Below are 12,141 nucleotides of genomic sequence, written 5' to 3'. Positions count from 1 at the left end.
CTAATACATTTGAAGTTTAAGCATATAACTGAAATTTAACTATATCTGAAAAAGGTTTGGTGGATTAATTTTGCCAAGGGAGTCACAACCCTTACTTGTCTGAAACAGGAAGAGACAGAAATCAGCTGACCTCATGAAAGGGAGGTCTGTATGAATGACCATCTAGCTTAAGACTAAAACATATACACTTGGTCCATGTTGCTGTTATTGCACCTGCTTCCTAAACGTTTTTAGAATAACCATTCAGCCTCTTTCAGTCAGTATGGCCCAAGTCTTGCCTGCTGGTGTAGTGAATTGTAATATTTAGATTCTTTTCTTGACTTAAAATCATTTTTTTTTCAGCTCCACCAGGACTCACAAAAAGGAACAGCAATATTAAAACTTGCCCAAACTTTGCAATCTGGGAGTCTGAGATTGTAGGTAAAGACACACTCTAAAGAAATAAATTGTCTACTGTCTCCAATTATAAAACTAGAAAAATTATCTCTGAACATAATAATACAGAAATAAAAATAAAAGTTGAAAAATTAAGTCTAGTGAAGAAAAGGTAAGGTCAATAGATGGAAGTCTTCATAAAGTTTGGGGAATTATTCAAATGAGAATATTAGACCAAGAAAGCTGAAAGGCTAAGAAGGGATAATAAGAGAATGAAATGTTTGAAATCAAAAATATAGAGGCAGGATAGTTATTGGTGATTATTATGGCAGTGGTTGGTTTAAGAAGATGCAGAAAACAAAAATTTAAATTTAGGAGTTTAACGAAATGAGAGACCTTGTGCTGGCTAGATCCTCTAGGTGGATGTCGAAGTTTCCAGCAGTGATGACGAGTCATCATGAGGTTAATGAGAATATGGGATGAGGCAGGTGACTAGAGAGCATGAGAAGGAAGATGGAGAAATGGGGACCGTACAGCCTGAAGCTGTGAAACTGATCAGGTTAGAAGAGCCTAAACTAAGGGAGTGAGGTGGCAGTGAAGTAAAAGGTAGCAGTCTATCTGAAACGCTATCCCTGGGTAGAATCAATAGGCACATGGAACTAATTGAATGCAAGAAATAAGAAATAGGAAGAGCCTAGGATGGCATGAGAATTTCTTGTTTGGAGACATTAGGCTGATGGTGGTGTCATGAGTCAAGGCTATGTAACTTAGAACACAAATCAGAGATGATCAGGTTTCTGCCTTCCTGCCAGCCCAGCCTTCTCCGTCCCACCTCACCATACCAGCAAGCACACACATATGCATGCATACATGGAGTTTAGGAAAAGAACCTGAGCATAACAATCAGGTATCCTAGATTTTAAATAAATACCTTCAAGCATTTTATATGAAAAATAGGTATAATCACTTGGTCTAAGATACTAGACAGTAGTCCAAGAAAATGAGCTTCTCAGGAAGGGAAGGAGGAAGGAATAAAAGGAGGAAAGGAGTGAGGGAAGGAGAAAAAGAAAGAGAGAGGAAGAGAGGGAGGGAGGGAGGCTGGCAGGAAGGAGATTCTGACAACACAATCACAAACAACACAAGGGAGGAAAAGAAACAGATTCATTTTAAAAGCACAGAAAAAGAGGGTTAAATCAGTATTTAAAGCAGATGGTATAATGTTAACAGATGGCAATAAAAAGCACAGAACTTCTCAAGTCCTATTTTTCTTTTGTCCTCTCTATCAAAGAATCAATCTTCAAAACTGCAAATGGAAGAACAAACAAGACACTGAAGTAATTGAAGCTCAAAGGCCAGGATGTGCGATTCAGTATGTGAATGCATGAAGTGTTGAGTATGAATCATTAATGACCAAAAGAAGATCTATTAAATTTAGTAGAAGAGGTTATTAGACCAACTCAGAAGGATATGTCTTTCATTGGAAAAGGGACTTTGAATATATATTTGGAAATATATGGTGTGTTATGCTAACAAAAATAAAAACAAATAAGAATAGCATAAATTAATCAACAAAAATGCCTCAATCATAATTGAAGACTAAGTCCTGATAATAAGAAAACTATATAGTGCTGACATTCTTATCACTACAAGAAGGAGGGATGAACGGGGAGTGGTTTGTGCAGAGGATGACTGAGATCTGAGATCAGATAAATGAAGATATGAGTTATTGATCAAAGTAAATTGCTTTGAGCTTGAGTTCTTCTTGGGCATGGTACCTGCCCACCATTCCTTTAGAGCTCACACCTAATGCAAATAACCTTTCCAGTCTAAATACCTTGCTGTCCTACTGTCAGTGCTTGCTTTTCTGGAAGGTATCATAAAGAGCTTGCATTGTTACCACTTTGCCTTGTTTATTTACCCAGTTCATTGTGACTACATGATATACATAACTTATATCTTCCAGAAACTCAGTGCTGTGAAATTGAAAACTGTGTACAAACATGATCTCTTGTTGTCTTCATTAAAAGAGTATATAGTTCAAGTCCCTAACACAGATCAATTACACTGCCAAGATGTTGCAAGAATGTGAAGATATTGTCATATAATTGTTTTAGAGAACATTTGAAGACTAGTGGAATATACAATTAATATTACAGATTGAACACTGGCAAAACCCATTTCTAAAACTACTGTTGCTGAGACCATCAAAGACTCCTAACCAAAAAATCAAAATGTTGGCTGGGTGTGGTAGCTCACACCTGTAGTCCCAGCACTTTGGGAGGCCGAGGCAGGCGGATCACGAGGTCAGGAGATCGACACCATCCTGGCTAACACGGTGAAACCCCGTCTCTAATAAAAAATACAAAAAATTAGCCGGGCATGGTGGCGGATGCCTATAGTCCCAGCTACTCGGGAGGCTGAGGCAGGAGAATGGCGTGAACTCAGGAGGTGGAGCTGGCAGTGAGCTGAGATAGCGCCACTGCACTCCAGCCTGGGTGACACAGCGAGACTCCGTCTCCAAAAAAAAAAAAAAAAAAAAAATCAAAATGTTATCTTCAGCCCTCAACCAAGTGACAAAGTAACCACTCTATCTAAATTCCTTTCTCTCTTAGCTCACTGGGTACCTCACATTCCTAATTCTCCTAATTCTCTACTCCTTTATTCTAAGTCTTCTTTTCATTTGTCATGCTAGACTAATCCTACATCAGTCTCTAAGTAATTCTGCATCTTATCTGCTTAGTCCCAGATCTTTTTCTTCTCTCTGGATGGTCTCCTCTCGAGCTACAGATTTCTGTTCCCAAGTATACCTTGTTATCCATGAGCATTCCAGACATAACATATTCTCTAATAGCTGCTCAGAAATTGCCTCTCTGCCGCTGTAAATGGTATCACTATCAATCTATTCTCCCACTGGAAATTTCAGTTTTTCTTGACTTATTTTATTCCCCATCAATTATTGTACTTACATCTCAGAAGAGTCTCTGGAATCTAATGTCTTCTCTTCATATTCATTTTTATTGCCTCAATTTAACCCTTCAGCATCTCCCACAGAAATTTATATTGACCCTCCTACCTGATCCCTCTATCACTAGTCCTTACCTGCTCTAGTTCATGTCCACATCATCTGCAGCACTTTCTTCTTCAGGTAATCTTACAATACTCCTTCCCAGATTAAACTACTTGAGGCCAGTGACTGTGAAATTAAAGTGTTGTTTTCCTAGCACCTAGAACAATGCCTAACACACACTACGTTCTCAATAGATAATGAAACAATGAATATGGAGGCTCCACTGTCTGCTCACCACCGTCCTGACAGCCAACCACCTTCATGAGTCACTGTTTTAAATAAACTATCCCTCTACACAGGGCAGGATAGTTCAGTCGTTTAAAACCCAGGCTTTGGATCCCTCCAATTCCTGGCATATGATAAGTTTAAATACTTGTAACCATTGTTATTTGTGTTATTATTGATTATTTTCCTCAATAATTTCAACTGATGAATTTGTACTTATCTCCAACTCCTCAAACTTGATTAAATCACTTTCACCCTGTTATAACACTTTGAACACCATAACACTTCTTTTCACATCAGTCACACACATTGCAAAGGCTATGTTTTATTCATCTTTGCGTCCCATCATATAATAGAATGCCTAGCACATAGTAGTTTTCTAAGAAATATTTGTTGCTGCATAAAAGTAATATCAAAGAAGCCAGGAGAATAGAAAGTTTACCAAAAAAGGGCTAATACTAATCAATTCTATAAATACGTCAAGAGGAATGAAGATTAAAAGGGGCCATCACTGTGGACTTCAGGTTAAATGTGGTGGATTGAACATTTTGGTTTGCAACTGCTCTTCTTCAAACCTTCACTAAAATAAGATTAAGGGGAAAACTAAGAAATAGATAGATAAGGCAGGGTGCAGTGGCTCACACCTGTAATCCCAGCACTTTGGGAGGCCAAGGTGCGTGGATCACGAGGTCAGGAGTTCAAGACCAGCCTGACCAAGATGGTGAAACCCTGTCTCTACTAAAAATACAAAAATTAGCCAGGCGCAGTGGCAGCCACCTGTAATCCCAGCTACTCAGGAGGCTGAGGCAGGAGAATCGCTTGAACCCAGGCAGCAGAGGTTGCAGTGAGCCAAGATCATGCCGCTGCACTCCAGCCTAGGTGACAGAGTAAGACTCCATCTCAAAAAAAAAAAAAAAAGAAAGAAAAAGAAAGAAATAGATAGATAAAATGGATAAATATACTAGGATTAAGGTAACATGAAAGGAAGTGACAGCAACAAAATTAAGAAGCTACCTAGAAAGCAGACAGTTGATTAGTAACTATCAGCAAAACAAGTAAAGCCAAAGCCTAAGCTAGAAGTAGGAAAAGCCAAGAAGCAAATGTATTCATGACACAGAATCTCAGAACACCTCAGGAATCAAAAGAACTACTATTCCTAAAAACTGGTGGTGTAGTTTGTGCTGGAGATTACAAGAATCACTTCAATTCTCAGATTCCTACCCCTTATTCCACACTGAAAGGCAACTGCTCCTGCTCCATACATTAGAAGCCGAATGGTTTATTCCTTTGGAGAAGTGAAACAGAGGGGATGTAGACTCAAGAACAACAGGCCCAGCTGATGATGAGTGCATCATACTGAAAATAAGAGGATAAGGTGAAACTCTTGTGCAATGAATGATGAAACAATTGTTCTTTTTCTCTTCACTTAGCCCCAAGAGGAAATACAGCCAAAAAAAAAAGGAAATACAGCAAAGTGTATATCTTCCCAGGAAATTAGAGGGTTCCCCCAGGAAGAAATAGACCAAAATAAAAGTAAAAATATTGAAATATTGATAATTCAGAATCTTCCAATAAAAGACCCTAGTCAGTTCAGCTTAGGTGGTCATAATGCAAACATTAAAAATAATAATGTAAGTAACAAGAATGGATAGAAAGAAGGAGTGTGTTCACATGCCAGCACATGGGGGAATAAGAAAAGTAAACATCAATTTTCCAGGGTAAGAAGTCAATAGATAATATCTAAATCCAAAAAAAAGAAATTTTGTCAGTACAGTATAAGCATGTGTAGTAGTCAGGATTCTCCACAGAAACAGAAGCAATAAGACATATATATATATATATATATATATATGTTTATAATTATGTGTATGTTTATCTATGTTTTAATATTTTATAGAGACAGAGATTTCTTATAAGGCATTGGCTCTCATGATTATGGAAGCTGAAAAGATCCACAACCTGCTGTCTGTGAGCTGGAGACCCAAGACAGCTGGTCTTCTAAGTCTCAGTCTGAGGGCAGAAGAAGCCTAATGTGCCAGCTCAAGCATTAGGCAGAGAGAGAGAGATAATTCCCCCTTCTTTCACCTTTTTGGTCTATTTAAACCCTCAATGCATTGGATGATGCTCACCCACATTGGGGAGGGCAATCTGCTTTATATCTATGGGCTGAAATGCTAATCTCTTCCCAAAACACTTTCACAAGCCCACCCAGAATTAATGTTTAACCAAATATTCAGGCACCCCATGACCTAGTTGATGTGACACATAAAATTAGCCATCACAGCCTGTTATTGAAAAATATGAAGAAAAATACTTGAATAATCATCTAAATGAATACAGAACGCTTGATTTCTGGGCAGCGAAGATAGGTGGAGCCAGATGAAGGGTGAAGGGAAGGCAACTTTTGTTTTCGTTTTTTGTTTCTTTACAAGCCTTGAGAAAACTGCCTAAACTATCTGCGTACTTAATTTCTATTTACAAAATGTTAATCAAAAAGATATGGTTGATCTTTGTGTGAGCAATTTCAGTAAGGTGACTGGGATAGAGGCCAGATACTAGGATATAAATAGAATTTATAACAATGAATGCAGGTTCACTGTTTTAAAAGTTAATCTAAAAAGAGGAAAAGACAACTGTCCAAGGAAGGTATGAAATCATACCTTCCATACCTTTTTAGGAAAAGAGAAGTTATCAGTGTAAGAAATGCAAAATTTGATGCATATGCCATAATAAATGAGAATAAAAAAGAAATAATGAACAACAATATAGGAAAAAAATTAATCCAATTTTTAAAATGGGCAAAAGAGCTGAATAAAGAATACTCGAAAGAAGACATACAAATGACAAAGAGGCATGTCAAAAGATGCTCAGCATCACTGATCATCAGAGAAATGCAAATCAAAACTACAATGAGAAATCATTGCACCCCAATAAAAATGGCTTTTATCTAAAAGACAGGCAATAACAAATGCTGGAGAGGATGTGGAGAAAAGGAAACCCTTGTATGCTGTTTGTGGGAATGTAAATTAGTACAACCACCATGGAGAAAAATTTGGAGGTTTCTCAAAATGTTTTATGTTTTGTATTTTATCTTATTCTTTTTTATGGCTGAATAGTAAAAAAGTAAAAATAGACTACTATATGATCTAGCAGTCCCACTGCTAGGTGTATACCCAAAAGAAAGGAAATCAGTATATCAAAGAGATAGCTGCACTCCCAGGATCATTGCAGCACCATTCACAGTAGCCAATATTTGGATGTAACCTAATTGTCCATCAACAGATGAATAGATGAAGAAAATGTGGTACATATAAACAATGGAGTACTCTTCAGCCATAAAAAAGAATAAGATCCTTTCATTTTTCCAACAACATCGATGGAACCCAGGTTACTATTTTAAGTGAAATAAGCCAGGCACAGAAAGACAAACTTTACATGTTCTTACTTATTTATGGAAGCTAAAAACTAAAACAATTGAACTTATGGAGATAGAGTAGAACGATGGTTAGCAGAAGCTGGGAAGGATAGTGGCGATCGGGGGGGAGTAAGGATGGTTAATGGGATTAAAAATATAGTTAGAATGAATATAATCTAGTATGTGATAGCACAACAGAGTGACTACAGTCAATAATAATTATTGTACATTTTAAAATAACTAAAAGAGGAAAATTGGACTGTTTGTAACACAAAGAAAGAATAAATGCTTGAAATGATGAACATCCCATTTACACTGATGTGATTATTATGCTTTGTATGCCTGTATCAAAATATCTCATGTACCCCATAAATATATACACCAATATGTACCCACAAAAATTAAAAATAAAAATTTCTAATAACATAAAATTAAAAAAAGGAAACAGAAAAAATGATAATTAATATTATAATAAATAAGAGAGACCAGGCACAGTGGCTCACGCCTGTAATCCCAGCACTTTGGGAAGCCAAGGTGGGCAGATCACAAGGTCAGGAGTTCAAGACTAGTCTGGCCAATATGGTGAAACTCCATCTGTACTAAAAATACAAAAATTCGCCAGGCATGGTGGTGGGCACCTGTAATCCCAACTACTCAGGAAGCTGAGGCAGGATAATTGCTTGAACCCAGGAGGCAGAGGTTGCAGTGAGGCAAGATCACACCACTGCACTCTAGCCGGGGCAACAGAGCAAGACTCCATCTTGGAAAAATAAATAAATAAATAAGACACACTATAGACGTACACATAATACATTAGATTTAGGAAGTAAGGCGAGTGGGGAGTCAGTATATTCACAGAAAAGTTAATAATAATTGTAATAATAGCAAACAATTTTTGAACAGGCGCTATGCTAAAAATTCCTGAACATCATCGTTGAGTCCCCAAAATAGCCCTGGCAAATAGGTTTCATTATCTTCATTTTACAGTTGAGGGAAATCTCTAGGTCAGAGAAAATTGTTCTAAGTCAGGAGTTCTTAACTGGGGATGATTTTGCCCAGGCAATGTCTGGAGACATTTTGTCACAACTTGGGTGGAGGGATGGATATTATTGGCATCTTGGTGGAGGTCACAGATGCTGCTAAACATCCTGCCATGCACAGAAAAACTTCCCCCTCAACTAAGCTAGATCAAAATGACAGTAAGGCTGAGGCTGAGAAGCCCCTTTTGTAGGAGTACTCAAAGAAATTAAGTGATAAAAATGTATAAGAAAAGAGACTTGGCAACTGGATCAAGCCTTAATAACTGTTACACTGAGGGTTTTTCATAAATGTGCTAACTCAAAGAAGAAAACTGACAACCCATAGCAAGAGAGAAATCTAAGAATGAAGATCATGCATTAATTTTAAGCGGCAAGATAAAGATAAAACAATAGATGGAGAGAAATGTTGATGTACAGGTCAATTTGGAGAATGAAAGAGTAAAGAAAATATAATTATATGAAAGTGAAATTTATTAATATTGATTGGGCACTGCACTTTAAAGCAAGGAGCAGGATACCTCACCAGACATTGGAGGGATGCTGGAGTGAAATTGAGGGAGGTTATGATTGATCCTTTCTATTTCCACAGAGAAGAAAAACTCTAGAAATCTGCAAAAACAAATCTAGAAAAGATTAGATGGAGCATAGGGAGAACAGTAAAGATTAGGAACACCCACTGTAGGCAGAGGGAAATTGAACAAATTTAAAGGATTCAACAAATTTAAAGTCAGTAAATTTTGATAAGCCAACCTTTGAGGGTTCAGCTGAGTGTAAGGGGTTCGAGAATACATCAAAAAGAAGTCATAGGATTTTTGCCATTGACCATTTGGAGTAACAGCAAACGTATTTAGCCTCATACCAAAATAAGAAATTGAAAAAAATATATCAGACAATTGTTTTCAGACATTGCACAACAAATAGTGCAAACATATGATCCTGAGAATAAAAAAAAAACAAATGAGTGAGCCTCACAATCATTTTGGCTTCTATGTCATCCAATATTCTGGATCATGAAGCTGGGGTAGAGAACTCCACGCAGAGCACAAAAAATTATAGAATGTGAGAAGACAGAGATTAGGGCTTCAGAACAATCAGGTGGCTAGAAGTTATGAAACAGAGAAGGAAGCTACAAAAGAAAAAGGAGGAGGAAGAGGAAGTTATCAAAAAAACTGCACAAGTTCCTTTAAAAATGAACTGAGTGCTAATCTGTGCATGTAAAAGAGGCAGGGAAAATAATAATCAAGGAGTCTTAAGATGAACAATTCCCAGAGCTCAAACAAAAGAGAAACACTCAAATTCCAATCCTCCAGAGGGCAGAGCATTTGGGAATCATCTGGGACATCAAGGAAAAACACAAATGGGTCAGACTGTCTCTATTTCTCAATACAAATAAATAGATGATGATGATAGATAGATGATAGATAGATAAATAGGATAGATGATAGATAGATAGACACATGATAGAGACAGATGATAGATACATAGATAGATAGATAGATAGATAGATAGATAGATAAGAGAGAAAATAAAAAGTTGACAGATACACCCTCGAAAAAATGATCAATATCATTAGTAATCAGAAAAATAAATATTAAAAAAAAGATACCACTACACACCCATTTGATTGGCTAAATTAAAAAGGCTGACAATACCAAATGTTGACAAGAGTGTAAAGTAATAAAACTATCATACATTCTGATGAATATATAACATTTCCAATTGTAACTTTGGAAAATTGGCATTTTCTTACAAACCTATATATATGCCTATCCTGTAACCCAGTCATTTCACTTCTAGGTTTTACCCTAGAGGATGAAAACATACAAATATTCAAAGACTTTTACAGAAATTTTCATAGCAACTTTATCTTAGCCAAAACCCAAAAACAATCTAAATGTCAATTGACTTGTGAATGAATACACAAATATTGGCATATCCATACAATAGAGTTGTATTCAGATATAAAAAGGAACAAGTTGCTTATACACACAATATGGATGAAACTTACATATATTTTTCTGAGCAAAACGTCAGTCACCAGAGTACATGCTGTACAATTTCATTTTCATGAAACTTTGGATTGTCTATATGAAATTCTAATCTATTGTGATAAAAAGTTTATCACTGGTTGCTTGGAGACAGGGAGAGGGAATTGTTCAGGAAGGAGACAAAGGATTTGGGGATAACAGAATTGTCCTATACCTTAATGGGGGGGTGGGAGGTACATTAATATATACATTTGTCAAAACTTATGAAACTATTTAATTAAAATGGATGTTTTTTATTTATTTAAACTATACCCCAAGAAAGTTGATTTTAAACAAAAAGTGAGAGAACACTCAATTTTGCTGAAAATGAGAAGATGGCCCTGCCAATACAATAAGGGTCCTATTGAAAGCTTCATGCATCACCATTAACAGAAACAGAAGCTATCTCTAAGGTGTTCAAGGCACTAAAAAAGAGGACAAGAGGAAGAGTGGTAGAGACAAGCAGGCATGTGTCTCCTGATGAAAGGACATGATACCACTCTATGAAAAAAATGCAATCTGATCAATTGTCTAGATCTAAAGACCAGTTGGATCTAGATCCAATCAGAAAATAAAACAAATGGAGGAATCTGTTTAACAGATGCCATGGGAACACACAGCAACATCTAGACTGCAGAAAACTCTGCAGGAAAAAATGACAGGATTTTTAGAACTAGGGAAATAACTAGACTAATCTTTAGACTAACAGAGAATTCAAAGATGTGTTAGACAATCACAATTACAAACTTTATTTGGATCTCAATTGGAACAAATAAACTGTAAAAAAAATCCTCTATAAGACAATTGGTGAAATGTGAACACTATTTGATGATATTATGGACATTGTTAATTTTTAGCTGTGAAAATAATATTATGATTAAATTATAAATGTTCTTTATTTTAGAGACATATACATAAATATTTACACGTAAAATTATGTGATGCCTAGGATTTGATTGATATAATCAGAGTGGAGAGAAGAGGGGAGGAGTACAAATGGACAAGATTGGTCATATGTTGATGGGTATACTGGGTTATTATATCACTTTCTCTGGTTTTGTATCTATTTAAAATTTGCCCACAATAAAATTAAGTTAGAAGGGAAGTGAAGACCACCACTGTTTTGCAGGATTCAGTGGAAACAGGCTCTGTGGAAGAATGTGGCAGATCCAGCTAGCTGCCTGGCCAGTGTCTGTTAACCTTTCTACTTCAGTCTACTAGTCAGAATAGACTAGCTTATGTTGTAGTAACAGACCTGAAATAATGCTTAACAAAGTCCATTTCTTGTTCATACCACATATCCCACATGGGTTGGCAAAGGGGACCAACTTGATGAAGGCTCCACCCTTAGTTAAATCACTGATCTACAAATACCTTTTCTCCGAATTCTTAGGGAAAGTGAATTAGCACAAATGAAGTAAATTTCTTGAGCACCTAGTATAAGAAAGTCCTGTATGAAGTGTTGCAAGGGTCTCTCTAGGCCTTCATAGCCTAATGAAAAATAGAATATACAATTATAACACAGAACAACTATGATTTTTTAAAATAAGATTAAAAGTTACAAAGTCTTAGTGGTTTATCAGAAGAGATCCTATCAATGAAAAAAATGAAAGATGTAAACAGCTCCAAACTGAAGGAAATATTTTCAAATGTTTGTTCAATGGATGTAGATAAAATTCAAACTTACCCAGATAAAAATAAGAGTCCTCTAATCTCACAGAACATTTATAATTAGAAGTTACACCATGAAATATTTAGTCATTTCAAGTTCAAGTTAGTAGAAATGTTTTTCGATTGAGTTTCTGGGACATAAACCACTCTGCTTTCTGGTGGGAAACATAAATGACTGTGTAAGTTGAATATAAAATGCATGAACATCTGGAAGTCTGCTAATTGCAGACAGAACGTCACATAAAACAAGAAATCAAAGAACTTATTTCTGGCTCATATGTCTTTAGGAGAGAGAAATCACTTTCCCTGGCACAAGTACAC

General features: G+C 36.4%; 1 long non-coding RNA gene across 1 annotated transcript in view; it reads right to left on the bottom strand.

Annotated features, from left to right (window-relative positions):
- LOC107974828 (uncharacterized) overlaps positions 1-10,204 on the bottom strand; it is a 182,032-nt gene extending 171,828 nt beyond the window's left edge. Inside the window, exon 1 of the long non-coding RNA XR_010156990.1 lies at positions 10,131-10,204. This is a non-coding gene — a long non-coding RNA (uncharacterized LOC107974828). The remainder of the gene's footprint in view (positions 1-10,130) is intronic.
- Between the last annotated feature and the right edge of the window lie 1,937 nt (positions 10,205-12,141).

The sequence above is a fragment of the Pan troglodytes genome, chromosome 4, assembly GCF_028858775.2.
Source record: "Pan troglodytes isolate AG18354 chromosome 4, NHGRI_mPanTro3-v2.0_pri, whole genome shotgun sequence".
Taxonomy (NCBI): Eukaryota; Metazoa; Chordata; class Mammalia; order Primates; family Hominidae; genus Pan; species Pan troglodytes.
Note: the sequence above shows the minus strand (reverse complement) of the source record. Positions and strands in the feature narration are given on the sequence as shown.